Here is a 16,386-nt window from a genome sequence, read left to right on the forward strand (position 1 = left end):
TATTATAGTAGTTATATTCTTGTACATAGGGGGCAGTATTATAGTAGTTATATTCTTGTACATAGGGGCAGTATTATAGTAGTTATATTCTTGTACATAGGGGGCAGTATTATAGTAGTTATATTCTTGTACATAGGAGCAGTATTATAGTAGTTATATTCTTGTACATAGGAGCAGTATTATAGTAGTTATATTCTTGTACATAGGGGCAGTATTATAGTAGTTATATTCTTGTACATAGGGGCAGTATTATAGTAGTTATATTCTTGTACATAGGGACAGTATTATAGTAGTTATATTCTTGTACATATGAGCAGTATTATAGTAGTTATATTCCTGTACATAGGGGCAGTATTATAGTAGTTATATTCTTGTACATAGGGGCAGTATTATAGTAGTTATATTCTTGTACATAGAGGCAGTATTATAGTAGTTATATTCTTGTACATAGGAGAAGTATTATAGTAATTATATTCTTGTACATAGGGGCAGTATTATAGTAGTTATATTCTTGTACATAGGGACAGTATCATAGTAGTTATATTCTTGTACATAGGGGCAGTATCATAGTAGTTATATTCTTGTACATAGGGGCAGCATTATAGTAGTTATATTCTTGTATATAGTGGCAGTATTATAGTAGTTATATTCTTGTACATAGGAGCAGTATTATAGTAGTTATATTCTTGTACATAGTGGCAGTATTATAGTAGTTATATTCTTGTACATAGGAGCAGTATTATAGTAGTTATATTCTTGTACATAGGAGCAGTATTATAGTAGTTATATTCTTGTACATAGGAGCAGTATTATAATAGTTATATTCTTGTACATCGGAGCAGTATTATAGTAGTTATATTCTTGTACATAGGGGCAGTATTATAGTAGTTATATTCTTGTACATAGGGGCAGTATTATAGTAGTTATATTCTTGTACATAGGGGCAGTATTATAAATAGCTATATTCTTGTACATAGGGGCAGTATTATAGTAGTTATATTCTTGTACATAGGAGGCAGTATTATAGTAGTTATATTCTTGTACATAGGGACAGTATTATAGTAGTTATATTCTTGTACATATGAGCAGTATTATAGTAGTTATATTCCTGTACATAAGGGCAGTATTATAGTAGTTATATTCTTGTACATAGAGGCAGTATTATAGTAGTTATATTCTTGTACATAGGAGAAGTATTATAGTAATTATATTCTTGTACATAGGGGCAGTATTATAGTAGTTATATTCTTGTACATAGGGACAGTATTATAGTAGTTATATTCTTGTACATAGGGGCAGTATCATAGTAGTTATATTCTTGTACATAGGGGCAGCATTATAGTAGTTATATTCTTGTATATAGTGGCAGTATTATAGTAGTTATATTCTTGTACATGGGGAGCAGTATTATAGTAGTTATATTCTTGGGTGGACATGGCTGTTTTTAGGAAAATATATTATTTTTTCTCTTCCTGGACAATGCCTTTAGAGTTTGAAGTCATGATCCCATGTCTGGATTGCTTCCAGCGTCTCTGCGTTTTAGTTTTTCTCCAATAGGACACAATTACGCTGAGTGACTTCAGCGTGGATCAGACGGCTACTCCTCCACTCCACCGTGCTTTACACTGCAGCTCTACAACTAAGTCCTCACAGGATTGCGTGCTTTGGAAGGAAGTCAGTAATTGTGATTTTCACTGGCTGTGAAAACTTCCATCTCTTGCATTTTCATGTAAATCCATATTCAGCCAAAAATACACACACGCAGGCATCAGTCCCGTGGGTAACGCCGCCTCTGAAGGGCACAGCAAATTAGGTCATTAGCCGAGCTCCCCAGGCATCTCTGTAACATATATATCTGTATATATATAGCCATACGCCAAGGTACAGACACCCACCTGCTCCAGTCACACCTGCCGCCTTGTTCCCTCGGGGGTCACCCCATATTCAGGTCACAAATCTGTTACCGTGAGCAAATTTACATCCAAGAATCTGAAAAAATTCATTATAACAACACAAAACAGCCAGAACAAAACGAGGGGCTCTGGCCCTTTAAATATTATAAGTTTCTGTCAGTAGGTTTTGAGTTAAGCGGGGTGCAGTCGCCTCACCCTAAAAATAAAAATCAGGCTAAACGGCGGGTGAACCCAAATATCACAAAGAGCTGAGACATGGGGGGGGGGGGGGGGGCTCTTTGGAGGGTCCTCACACTGGAGATTTGGGGGATCAGAGACCCCCAAAGAATAAATAGGAAATAACTTTGACGGTCATCCTCCCCCCGCCCAATGGTATGACCCTGACAAACAGCATCAAATATCTCAGCTTCCTGATATTGGAATATCAATATGTCATCGTCCTGTGACGCCTGGGGGGCAACTGGGCTGATCGCCAACGCCAGGCGGAGGGGGACGTGACCCAATCCTGGAGATTTATGGGTTTTATAGGACTACAGCGCCCATCATCCTCAGACAGGGCCATCTGAGTGCAGAAGAAGCAGGCACTGACCCTGGGCACTGGGCTCTCCCCACACAGCACAGTCCTCCACCCTGCCCCCACAGCAGCACTCACCTCTCAGATCCTGTCTGCTGGCACCCCCAGGCCATGTATGGTCCACCAGGCACTGGCTGCAGAGCAGTGGAGGCAGCTGGCAGCGCCAGGCTCACAGGTGAGGGGCAGTGCCAGGCTGCAGTCTGCAGATCCCTGCTCCAGGCTCCAGTACAAAGGCTCCTTCCGGAGGAGGCTGCAAGGAACAGAAGGGGGAGCCAGGTGTCCTGTCCATGGCCAGCGCGCCCCCTGCTGGCGGACTGTCACCAGGCTCCACCACCTCCCATTAACCCCCTGCAGCCTCACAGAAGGACACACTCAGCATGCTGTGGGAGAGTGTATCACACACGATGGGCTTAGATACACAAGACAGTAGAGCATGATTGGCTTAGGTACACTGAGAAAGTATCACACATTTGGGATTAGATATAAGGCTATGTGCACACGTTCAGGTTTTTTCGCGTTTTTTTTTTTCGCGGTAAAAATACTATAAAAGCTCATTATAAACGCATACATTATGCATCCTATTATTTAGAATGCATTCTGCATGTTTTGTGCACATGATGCGTTTTTTTTCGCGGTAAAAAAACAGCAGCATGTTCATTCATTTTGCGGATTTTCTGCGTTTTTCCCGCTATTCTATGCATTTTGGGGGGAAAAACGCGTCAAAAACGTGTGAAAAACGCGGAAAATTTACGTTTTTTTGTCAGGAAAATTTCTGCAAGAAATCCTGGCGTGTGCACATAGCCTAATAAGGAAGATATCAACTTTGATTCACAACCGCGGAATCACACAGGACAGAACCAAGAATCTACTATATAATTGTCTAAGGGTCACTTCCGTCCGTCTGTCTGTCCTTCTGTCACAGTTATTCCTTCGCTGATTGGTCTCGGCAGCTGCCTGTCATGGCTGCCGCGACCAATCAGCGACGGGCACAGTCCGATTAGTCCCTCCCCTGCTCCCCTGCACTCACTGCCCGGAGCAATCCCTCCACTCACCGCTCACACAGGGTTAATGGCAGCGGTAATGGTTACCGCTGCTATTAACCCTGTGTGTCCCCAACTATTTACTATTGATGCTGCCTATGCAGCATCAATAGTAAAAATAGGTCATGTTCAAAATAATTTTTTAAAAAAACCTGCTATACTCACCATCCGCCGCCTTTCCTGCTCCTCGCGACGCTCCGGTGACCGCTCCATTGCAAGCGGCAGCTTCCGGTCCCAGGGCTGGTGTGCGGCGAGGACCTGCCGTGACGTCACGGTCATGTGACCGCGACGTCATCACACGTCCTGCTCATACCAGCCCTGGGACCGGACTGGGCAATATACTACGTGGCTGGGCAATATACTACGTGGCTGGGCAATATACTACGTCACTGGGCAATATACTATGTGACTGGGCAATATACTACGTGACTGGGCAATATACTACGTCGTTGGGCAATATACTACGTCGCTTGGCAATATACTACGTCGCTGGGCACTATACTACGTGACTTGGCAATATACTACGTGGCTGGGTAATATACTACGTGGACATGCATATTCTAGAATACCCGATGCGTTAGAATCGGGCCACCATCTAGTAATAATAATAGGCTTAAATAAAATAAGAGTTAGATACAGGAGATGCGTCCAACACTCTTTAGGGTGCTGTGGTTATCACATTTTTTTTATGGTGCTGAGGCCATCACTTTTCGGGGTGTTGAGGCCATCACTTCTCAGGGTGCTGAGGCCATCACTTTTCAGGGTGTTGAGGACATCACTTTTCAGGGTGTTGAGGCCATCACTTTTCAGGGTGCTGAGGACATCACTTCTCAGGGTGCTGAGGCCATCACTTTTCAGGGTGTTGAGGCGATCAGTTCTCAGGGTGTTGTGGCCATCACATTTCAGGGTGCTGAGGACATCACTTTTCAGGGTGTTGAGGCGATCAGTTCTCAGGGTGTTATGGCCATCACTTTTCAGGGTGCTGAGGCCATCACTTTTCAGGGTGCTGAGGCCATCACTTTTTCAGGGTGCTGAGGCCATCACTTCTCAGGGTGTTGAGGCCATCACTTCTCAGGGTGTTGAGGACATCACTTTTCAGGGTGTTGAGGCCATCACTTTTCAGGGTGTTGAGGCCATCACTTTTCAGGGTGCTGAGGCCATCACTTCTCAGGGTGCTGAGGCCATCACTTTTCAGGGTGCTGAGGCCATCACTTTTCAGGGTGCTGAGGCCATCACTTTTCAGGGTGCTGAGGCCATCACTTCTCAGGGTGTTGAGGACATCACTTTTCAGGGTGTTGAGGCCATCACTTCTCAGGGTGTTGAGGACACCACTTTTTAGGGTGTTGAGGCCATCACTTCTCAGGGTGCTGTGCTCATCACTTTTCAGGGTGTCCTAGCCATCACTTTTCAGGGTGTTGAGGCCATCACTTTTCAGGGTGCTGAGGCCATCACTTTTCAGGGTGCTGAGGCCATCACTTTTCAGGGTGCTGAGGCCATCACTTTTCAGGGTGCTGAGGCCATCACTTCTCAGGGTGTTGAGGACATCACTTTTCAGGGTGTTGAGGCCATCACTTTTCAGGGTGCTGAGGCCATCACTTTTCAGGGTGTCGTAGCCATCACTTTTCAGGGTGTTGAGGCCATCACTTTTCAGGGTGCTGAGGCTATCACTTTTCAGGGTTTTGAGGACATCACTTTTCAGGGTGTTGAGACCACCACTTTTTAGGGTGTTGAGGCCATCACTTCTCAGGGTGCTGAGGCCATCACTTTTCAGGGTGTTGAGGCCATCACTTTTCAGGGTGTTGTGGCCATCACTTTTCAGGGTGTTGTGGCCATCACTTCTCAGGGTGTTGTGGCCATCATGTTTTAGGGTGCTGTGGTCATCACTTCTCAGGGTGCTGAGGCCATCACTTCTCAGGGTGTCGTAGCCATCATTTTTCATGGTGCTGTGGCCATCACTTTTCAGGGTATTGAGGCCATCATGTTTTAGGGTGCTGTGGCCATCACTTTTCAGGGTGCTGAGGCCATCACTTTTCAGGGTGTTGAGGACATCACTTTTCAGGGTGCTGAGGCCATCACTTTTCAGGGTGCTGAGGCCATCCCTTTTCAGGGTGTTGTGGCCATCACTTTTCAGGGTGTTGTGGCCATCACTTTTCAGGGTGCTGAGGCCATCACTTTTCAGGGTGTTGTGGCCATCACTTTTCAGGGTGCTGAGGCCATCACTTTTCAGGGTGCTGAGGCCATCACTTTTCAGGGTGTTGTGGCCATCACTTTTCAGGGTGTTGAGGCCATCACTTTTCAGGGTGTTGAGGCCACCACTTTTTAGGGTGTTGAGGCCATCGATTCTCAGGGTGCCATGGTTGACACTTTTTTTAGGCTCTGTGACTGAAGAAGGCTCATCTTAGTTGTTATCTGCTGCCATCTAATGGTCACATGTAGAGTTACACAGTTGTGTTTTTTCTAGACCAGGGGAAAGCAGCACCATCAGACTCTCCGGGTGTTGTGGGACAACAACTACCAGCATTCCCTGACAAACATAGGCTGTCGGGGAACTCCAGGAGTTGTAGTTTTACAACAGCTAGATATGCTGAATCTGCTGATTCCTGTAGCATAATCCTACCTGAGTGAGGCAAGGCCGCTGTTACCACCAGAAGCACGAAATATTGATGGAAAATTTCTATAATCTGGTGGACGTCCCAGTGGTCACATTCATGCCTCCATGCTCAGCTATTTAGTTGCTTTGTATGGTACGACATTGTTAAAGGGGTTGTACATTATGGACATTCTTTGGATCGGCTGACCCCTTTTGTTGTTTCAATGGGCAAAAAATGTCTAAATTACATACACATTTTAATTGTAAGCGCCATCTGGAAACCTAAGAAATAAGTCAAATGTGTAAGCCCCTGGTGTTGTCTGCATGGCCCTCAGTGAGGCTCTGGAAGTTTCTGGGATTCGGTTTATGGCCGGTGAGAATAGAACAAGTAGACAAGCGATTTCCAACAATCTCCAGGGGTTTCCCGGAGTGTTCGTATATTTATACCCTTCATGAACATAGGAGGTCCATACATAAGTTTAGGAGGCTCATAGATAAGAGTTTATTTCTAAACAAGAAAGCAAACCATAGCCACAAAGGATTGCTCGGACCCAGGTTTATTTGGGCCCTTGAGTGACGAAGTCCCAGTGGGCCCCTTTTGCTTTTAATTGGTCCAATTCGACTTCTTCCAAGAACCATAACTTTTTTAATAATTATTTTTCTGTTTTTATTTTATGGGACAAGGAAACTATTCATTTCACCACATAATGAACTGAAAAACGTGGAATAACGTTCAAAATTAAGTGAAATATTAATTAAATAATGAATTTCCAACATTGTTTTAATTGTAATGGATTTTAATTTGATTGTATTATTTATTTTTATCATTATTTATTTTATTCTTATTATTTTAATTGGATCGGATTTTAATTTAATTTAGCTTTATAACTTATTTTAATTATTTATAATTGTATTATTTATTTTATTTATACTGTATTATTTTATTTTATTTGGATTGGATTTTAATTCGATTTTTATTTTCACAAAAATTCACTTCAAAGTAAAAATGAATTGCTGACTTTGTGCTACTGGTCACAATGGTTATGGTGATATCAAATTCATGTATTTTTATTTATTTTAGGGTTGTTGTTTTTTTAATTGTATTTATTGTATTGTATGTATTTTTATTTATTTTAGTTTTTTGTTTATTGTATTTTATGTATTTTTATTTATTTTAGTTTTTTAGGTTTTTTGTATTTATTGTATTGTATGTATTTTTAATTATTTTATTTTTTATTGTATTTATTGTATTGTATATATTATTATTTATTTTATTTTTTATTGCATTGTATGTATTTTTATTTATTTTAGTTTTTTAGTTTTTTATTGCATTGTATGTGTTTTTATTTATTTTAGTTTTTTAGGTTTTTTGTATTTATTGTATGTATTTTTATTTATTTTAGTTTTTATTGTATTTATTGTATTGTATGTATTTTTATTTATTTTAGTTTTTTGTTTATTGTATTTTATGTATTTTTATTTATTTTAGTTTTTTAGGTTTTTTGTATTTATTGTATTGTATGTATTTTTAATTATTTTATTTTTTCTTGTATTTATTGTATTGTATATATTATTATTTATTTTATTTTTTATTGCATTGTATGTATTTTTATTTATTTTAGTTTTTTAGTTTTTTATTGCATTGTATGTGTTTTTATTTATTTTAGTTTTTTAGGTTTTTTTGTATTTATTGTATGTATTTTTATTTATTTTAGTTTTTATTGTATTTATTGTATTGTATGTATTTGTATTTATTTTAGTTTTTTATTGTATTTATTGTATTGTATGTATTTTTATTTATTTTAGTTTTTTAGTTTTTTTATTGCATTGTATGTATTTTTATTTATGTTAGTTTTTTAGGTTTTTTGTATTTATTGTATGTATTTTTATTTATTTTAGTTTTTTATTGTATTTATTGTATTGTATATATTTTTATTTATTTTAGTTTTTTATTGTATTTATTGCATTTTATGTATTTGTATTTATTTTAGTTTTTTATTGCATTTATTGTATTGTATGTATTTTTATTTATTTTATTTTTTTTAGTCTTTTTTATTGTATTTATTGTATTGGATGCATTTTTATTTATTTTGTTATGGGATAAATTTAGTTCAGACATGGTGATACCCAATATATGTTTTTTTTTATTATTTCTATTTTAGGAAAAGAGGATTAATCTGAACATTTATTATTTTTTTATTATTAAAATATATATATATATTTTTTCCTTTTTTTTATAGTCCCCTTAGGGGACCTAAATCTGCGATCACATATACGGTAATATTGCAATGCATTGTAAGATGATCAAACATGGCAGTTGCTTCGCCATTGGAGTTGGGGGAGAACCGATGAGCAAAGGAAGGGACCTGCGGACCCCATTAGTGATCCCGATTTATTGGGAAATGTATTAATGCTTCATCTGGAGATTGACCCTTTACATTTTAGGGCTACAAAAAGCACAAATTAGGCCATTTTTTCCATTTACGTCAACAGCACGCAGATCAGCGACGAGATTCGTCCGTATTTAGCAAGTGTTTTGTTTTATGACCTTTGATAAGAGCAGGTGCGGGAGAAGGAGCCGCAGCCGGCGCGGCCATGATGTCATCGGCCTATATATAGCCGGTACCACACAGCGCTTAATGGCCTCACAGGAGCCGCCGGGCGGGGGCCGCGGTCACGATCTCGGCTGGGAAGGAACATTACAGGATGGAAATGGGAAGGAATTGGTTCCCAGCAGACCGGGCCGTGAAGTATTGAACCTAGCTGGGTGTGACTAATGCGGCCATTTGCCAGGGCGTGATGTCACACCGCTGACCACATGCCATTTCCCAGCAGATCGCGCCCCCCAGAAAACAAATGAATGGCTTAAACTACCCAAAATAGACCACTCCTTTAAAGACATGAGTACCCCTTTAAAGAGTTTTAAAAGGGTCTTTAGTATTAAAAAAAAAAACACTACCTCTTGACACTTACCTCCAAATACACCTAAAGAGGTCCTACAACGTACTTCCTTCTCTGCCGCTTGGACTCTTTCTTTAAGGCTGCCGTCACACTGGCAGTATTTGGTCAGTATTTTACATCAGTATTTGTAGCCAAAACCAAGAGTGGAACAATCAGAGGAAAAGTATAATAGAAACATATGCCCCACTTCTGTATTTATCACCCACTCCTGGTTTTGGCTGAGAAATACTGACGTAAAATACTGACCAAATACTGCTAGTGTGACGGCAGCCTGAGAATGAGTAGACTTATGTATATATAAGTCAAGGGGGCGTGGCTTATTTATCTTAATTCATTGATTGACACTTATACTCACCCTTCCGTCAGCCCTTCCAAAGTGCAGAAAGGGAGTCCATATAATTCGTTCTTCTCTGCCAATTGGACTTTTTTTTTTATTTTATAAATTTGACTTCCTGCATTTCTAAACAGTCAAGGGGGTTGTAACGGGGTCTACCAAGCTGGGGTACCTCTTTCAGTACCACCCCGCGTTTCAGGAGGTCCACTCTGCTTTGGTTGGAGTCTGAATGAAGGACGCTGGCTTGAATTCCTTGGTTACATGGGCACATATAAAAGATCACTGCTTCTCCACGTATTTCCAGTCTGACAAAACTTTACTCACAGGACACAGAATGTATCACACAGATACAGGGGGCAGGCCAATAGAAAAGCGGCAGGCCAGACATACATTACAATAGCCGCAGGTGGCCGGAGCATGCCGATATTTACTGTGGGAATTACAAAGGTGGGGGGAGGACAAAAGGGGAATATCGTGTCCCCTCTGCCCAGGGGCACAGCCTGTGGGCTGATGCATCTCACACGGAACCTATTATTCATACATATAACTGCACAACATATTCTGAGTGCTGAGTGGTTCCGTAACACGTAACACGGCTCCCCTTTTCAGCGACGCGATCAACATACACAGTCTGAGCCTTAACGGATCAGTTTGGGGATGTCCGAAGTTTATGGGGTTGGTACAAGTTCCGTTTGTCGACTTAGCCCATCGGCGTTACTGTTTTGTTTGCCGGGTCTCTAGTGGATGGTGAAGACCAGAGGTTGTAGGGCTAAACTCCACCGCAGTAATCTGGCGTTGTCTCCGGACACCCGATTAAGCCAGACTAGGGGATTATGGTCCGTTAGGAGGGAAAACTGTCGTCCATATAAATATGGTTGCAACTTTTTGAGTGCCCATACTACCGCCAGGCACTCCTTCTCGATGGCCGCATAGCTCACTTCACGGGGCAGTAGTTTCCGACTCAGGTAAGCTACCGGTGGAGCACCCCCAGACGCAGGGCCGCGGGTTACTCGGTACCGGTCCTCTCTGTCTCGGTGCTGGGGTCGTCACGGTGGCTGGACCCGGTCCGTGACCCTGCCAAGGGGCGTCCAATAAAAGGGTGATGATTTTGTTAAGGGTTCGTGACGCCACCTGTGGTATTCGGTCAGGGTGACCGACGCTGCTTAGGGGTCCGCTGGGGTGATGGAATGGCAGGTATACCTTCCCACAGGTGAAGTATATCCCCAGGGCTTCCCAGTAATGTAGGTGGTGATGATGTGAGGTGCAGTTAATAACGAGGACACAGGGTTGCAGTCTCTTTACCTTTTTACTGAAGACTTCGGGATCCGCAATCCAGAGCACTGCTAACAGGGCTATCAGAGACCGGCCGGTCCGAGTTCCCTTTGCAGGTGGAAATCAGTGCCTACCACTAGCGCCTGTGTGTTGTAGTCCTTCCCTGCTGAGCATTCGGGATAGTCCTCACAACTTTTGTATCTGTTCTTTCTCTTTCTCTCCGTCCCCCAAGTTTATATCTGGATAGGACGCACCCGTTTGACGGGAAGGCTCGGAGCTATTCTGGGACCCTAGAGACGCCCCTCTCCAACTTTGTCCCCTATGTCTGCTTAGGTGATGTAAGGTAGACAGCCAACCTTAAATCAACTGTCCTGCCGCTGTTTGAAGTAATGCTTGAAGTCTGTTACTTCCTCGGCGTTCCGGCCACCGGCTACGCGCCTCAGTAGGATGTTGCCGATCTCGGGGCACGACTCCTACTGGATATCTCCTTGTGCTGCGATTTCGTTTCTCACTTCTCCACAATATCCTTCGCTTTGTGTCCTTCCTTAGGATGCTGCCGCAAGGTAGTGCAGGCGCGGCTCCGTAACGTTCTGTCCTTTCTGCTAGGTACCTGCCAGGTTCCCACCCCTGACAGGTCCTCCCTGGAACTCTCCCAGGCTGCGTTCTCTCCTAACTTCCTATCCAACCCCCAGTTTTACCAAAGTGTGAGGAGTGGCCTAATACATAGTGCCTTTTGCTCCCCCTGGTTGCCGGAGTATGAAGTGTAATGTTTGACTGTGATACCTGGTCAGATGAACTGCTTTAGTGCAATCAGACATAACCTCACTCCCCTTACTGGCAGAGCGACATTACTGCAACGACCAGGACTCTGGGGCGCTGCACCGGGTGTTCTTGGCCATCTGTCCCGACTTGGCTCAGTACTGCCCTCAATCCAAACATAGAAGCGTCTGTGTGAACAAGGAAACGTTTAGTTGGATCGGGTGCGGCCAATACAGGGGTATTGGTGAGGGCGTCCTTTAGTTGGCGGAAGGCTTCCTCACACTCTGGGGTCCAGGTTACCTGGCGGGGTTGGTTCTTACGGGTCAGATCAGTGAGGGGCTTGGCTACCCTGCTGTAATTGGGAACGAATTTCCTGTAATACCCCGCTGTCCCTAGAAACGCCATGACCTGGGTTATAGTGCGTGGGGTGGGCCATTTGGCTATGGCCTCAATCTTGGCTGGTTCTGGTCGCTGTTTCAACAACTCCTCCGCCTGCTGTCTCTCCTCTCTCCGCTCTGCCATCTCCATCTTGGCCAGCTCCACTTTGGTCTGCTCTGCCATCTCCATCTTGGTTAGCTCTATCCTGGTCCGCTCGGCCATCTCTTCCTTCAGATCAGTACGCACATCAGCCATCACCTCTCGTATGATCTCTACTGCAGGGTTTGGGCCATAGAACGCCAGTCTGTTCTTTACCTCCCTCTGGAATTCAGTGTCCTCCACGTTCACATTGGGGGGCGCTGCACTGTCATGTTCCATGATGGCTGCTATCAAATCCGCTTTTGTTTTGTTGCTGGCGATTAACCCTCGGGCTTCCACCAGATCTTTTAATGTAGTCCTCTTTAACTTCTGGTAGTTGTCTTCCATTCATTCCTTTCCTCCTGTAGAAGAGGTATCATATCCCGCTGTCTGCCACCAGTGTAACGGGGTCTACCAAGCTGGGGTACCTCTTTCAGTACCACCCCGCGTTTCAGGAGGTCCACGCTGCTTTTTTTGGAGTCTGAATGAAGGACGCTGGCTGGAATTGCTTGGTTACATGGGCGCATATAAAAGATCACTGCTTCTCCACGTATTTCCAGTCTGACAAAACTTTACTCACAGGACACAGAATATATCACACAGATACAGAGGGCAGGCCAATAGAAAAGCGGCAGGCCAGACATACATTACAATAGCCGCAGGGGGGCCGAAGCCTGCTGAAATTTAATGTGGGAATTACAAAGGTGGGGGGGGAGGACAAAAGGGGAATTTCGTGTGTCCCCTCTGCCCAGGGGTGCAGCCTGTGGGCTGATGCATTAGGGACATGCATCTCACATGGAACCTATTATACATACATATAACTGCACAACATATTCTGGGTGCTGAGTGGTTCCGTAACATGTAACAGGGGTGGTGCTTACTTCTTCTGGCTCCTTGATTAGCACTTACTCTCACCACTCTGCGATCCCTTCAAAAGTGCAAAAAGGGATCCTGTAATGTACTTCCTTCTCTGCCATTTTGATTCTTTAGAAATGGGTGGAGCCATATTTATAAAGAGTCAGGGGGGCGGTGCTTACTTCTTTTGGCTTTTACTTATCACTTACTCTCACCGCTCTATGACTTCCCTAAAAGTCCAGAAAAAAGATTCTTTAATGTGCTTCCTTCTCCGGACCTTGGACTCTTTATAAATATGACTCCACCCATTTCTGAGGAGTCAGGGGGGCGGTGCTTACTTCTTTTTGCTCTTACTTATCACTTACTCTCACCGCTCTATGACTTCCTTAAAAGTCCAGAAAAAGATACTTTAATGTGCTTCCTTCTCCGGACCTTGGCCTCTTTATAAATATGACTCCACCCATTTCTAAAGAGTCAGGGGGGCGGTGTTTACTTCTAATGGCTCTTTCAATATCACGTACTCTCACTTCTCTGTGAGTTCCCCAAAAGTCTAGAAAGGGATTCTATAGTGTGTTTTCTTCTCTGGACCTTGGACTCTTTGGAAGTGGGAGGAGTCATATTTATAAAGAGTCAGGGGGGCGGGGATTGCTTTGATTAGCACTGAGGAGCCAGATATTTGGAGCCATAGGTTAACAGGAGCTTCTTCCGGAGACTAGCTAACCTTGCCGTGACATTAGTAATCAATGGTGCCGCTTTGCTGCGTCCGTGGCAGACACAAAGGATAGGGCTAGTGTCACAGGATAATAGATTTTTCCTGGCACCGCAGCCACGGAGAGATGAAACGCCGGATACAGGACATGTCATCCTATAACCTTTGTTGAGTTTTTGCCCCCTGGTCTCCATGCAGGAGCCGGTCTAGAGAGGAGGCCAATTAACGGTATTAGTTCTCATTAGCGGTAATAGCCGAGCGCTCGGAGCGCTGACAGATGAGCTGATTATAATTCTGTTACATCACGTTAATAAAAATGAATCTTTGAAGCACGGAAAAAGCATTATCTCATTTTCTTATCTCCGCAGATCAATAGATTTAAGAAGATCTGTGACAAAAAAGGAAAATGAGGAGACGCAATTATCCTAACGAGTTAAAGGGGAAGTAACACAATTTGGTTAGAAACAAAACATCCCCGCCTGCTAGATATTATAACGTACCTGTCATTTTATAGGCCGCCATGTGGGTACATAGAGGAAAAACACTATTTCTGGTCATTATATAACTTGCATTCTGCATTTTCAACAGTTTTCCCCTTTGTGCTCATTTTCACTTGTCTCTGAGCTGGTGGGGGGAGACTGGAAGCAATGATGAGCACCAAACACAGCACACATAGATACGAGGGATTCCTGCTCTCCTGTATCTATAACAACAAATATAGCCAACTGACATGGTAACAATAATAATCTCAGAAATCTGTACCATTACTCAGAAAAGGACCTAAAGACCTATCATCAAAATACATATTGGCAACGAAGAAATAGATGATACACGGTCAAACACAGTATCATATAAAAATACAAACTTTATTAATATATATTAAAAACAAGTGCATGAAGGTGATACAAAAATTACGCCACAGCGAAAAAGCCGCAACAAAACACCAGAGGCGCGTGCACAGGAATGCCAGTCCTCAATACATAATATAGATAATATTCAGAGGTATAATCCAAAAAACAGAATAGAATATACAAAAAAACCTAAGAAAATAAACAAAGCAAACTAAATATGACAATGTATGGCATTTTCACTATAAAGTGGGGAACCGAACTCCTGTGGACGCGCCTCCGCCCCTAGGGTTCCAGTCCTCTTGCGGTGGGTACTTTTCTGTGGCAGTGCATTTATGTTTGTATACTAGAGATCGATGGCGGCGTATTTCACTGAGACTCTGTGTGATAGTGGTTCTATACTTAATATGGAGGTTAATATGGTACACTGTTAATACAGGTGTGCCTCTGCGTCTAGTCTTTGAGAACTCTTAGTGCATTTCTGCCATCAGTTCGGTTCCCCACTTTATAGTGAAAATGCCATACATTACATTACATTTTTCGCTGTGGCGTAATTTTTGTATCACCTTCATGCACTTGTTTTTAATATATATTAATAAAGTTTGTATTTTTATATGATACTGTGTTTGACCGTGTATCATCTACCTCTCCTGTATCTATGTAACACATGTACAGAAGAGCAACAGCATAGAGGACATTATAAACTAGTACTGAGCAGGGTAGCTATGAATCCAGCATTGGGGGTGTAATAAAACACTAAAAGGCAGCAGCACCATCTGCATGTCCCTCTTTCTCTCTCTGCTCCTCCCTCCTACTTCCCTTTCTCCCTATAGACTTCAATAGGCAGCTGTAATCTGATCTCTCAGTGAGCTGGCATTTGGACTTGTCCTGAGCTAGAAGGATATAGGCAGTTGTGAGGATTCCCCAGTGCCTGTGATGAGACTGAGCAGTCATGTGACTGCAAGTATGTGATGTACGTACTCTGTGCAACGTTCCAACTAGACGTGTCAGACGTTACTCAATACAAGTGAATGTCACATCTAGTGGGAATGTGGCTAGGAATATATATATATATATATATATATATCATATTTGCAGCCACATGATTGGTCTTGCCGCCGACACCGGAGGATCCGCATAGCGTGACTGCAGATTTTCATTAAAACTTGGGACAACCCCTTTAAGGAATCGCGGGGGGGGCGAGTTTCTAAGTAGCTCAGTAGTACATTGCTGGTCCTGTACTGATCCTGAGTTACATCCTGAATTATACCCCAGGGCTGCACTCACTATTCTGCTGGTGCAGTCACTGTGTACATACATTACATAACTGATCCTGAGTTACATCCTGTATTATACCCCAGAGCTGCACTCACAATTCTGCTGGTGCAGTCACTGTGTACATACATTACATAACTGATCCTGAGTTACATCCTGTATTATACCCCAGAGCTGCACTCACAATTCTGCTGGTGCAGTCACTGTGTACATACATTACATAACTGATCCTGAGTTACATCCTGTATTATACCCCAGAGCTGCACTCACAATTCTGCTGGTGCAGTCACTGTGTACATACATTACATAACTGATCCTGAGTTACACCCTGTATTATACTCCAGAGCTGCACTCACTATTCTGCTGGTGCAGTCACTGTGTACATACATTACATAACTGATCCTGAGTTACACCCTGTATTATACTCCAGAGCTGCACTCACTATTCTGCTGGTGCAGTCACTGTGTACATTACATTACTGATCCTGAGCTACATCCTGTATTATACCCCAGAGCGGCACTAACTATTCTGCTGGTGCAGTCACTGTGTACATACATTACTGATCCTGAGTTACATCCTGTATTATACCCCAGGGCTGCACTCACTATTCTGCTGGTGCAGTCACTGTGTACATACATTACATAACTGATCCTGAGTTATATCCTGTATTATACCCCAGAGCTGCACTCACTATTCTGCTGGTGCAGTCACTGTGTACATACATTACATAACTGATCCTG

General features: G+C 42.9%; 1 protein-coding gene across 1 annotated transcript in view; it reads right to left on the reverse strand.

Moving 5' to 3' along the window:
- The window catches only part of RAI1 (retinoic acid induced 1), a 114,030-nt gene extending 111,307 nt beyond the window's left edge, over positions 1-2,723 (reverse strand). The window contains exon 1 of the mRNA XM_069734690.1: positions 2,566-2,723. The gene's annotated coding sequence lies outside the window, so the exon portion shown is untranslated. The remainder of the gene's footprint in view (positions 1-2,565) is intronic.
- Between the last annotated feature and the right edge of the window lie 13,663 nt (positions 2,724-16,386).

Source organism: Ranitomeya imitator, chromosome 7 (genome assembly GCF_032444005.1).
Source record: "Ranitomeya imitator isolate aRanImi1 chromosome 7, aRanImi1.pri, whole genome shotgun sequence".
Taxonomy (NCBI): Eukaryota; Metazoa; Chordata; class Amphibia; order Anura; family Dendrobatidae; genus Ranitomeya; species Ranitomeya imitator.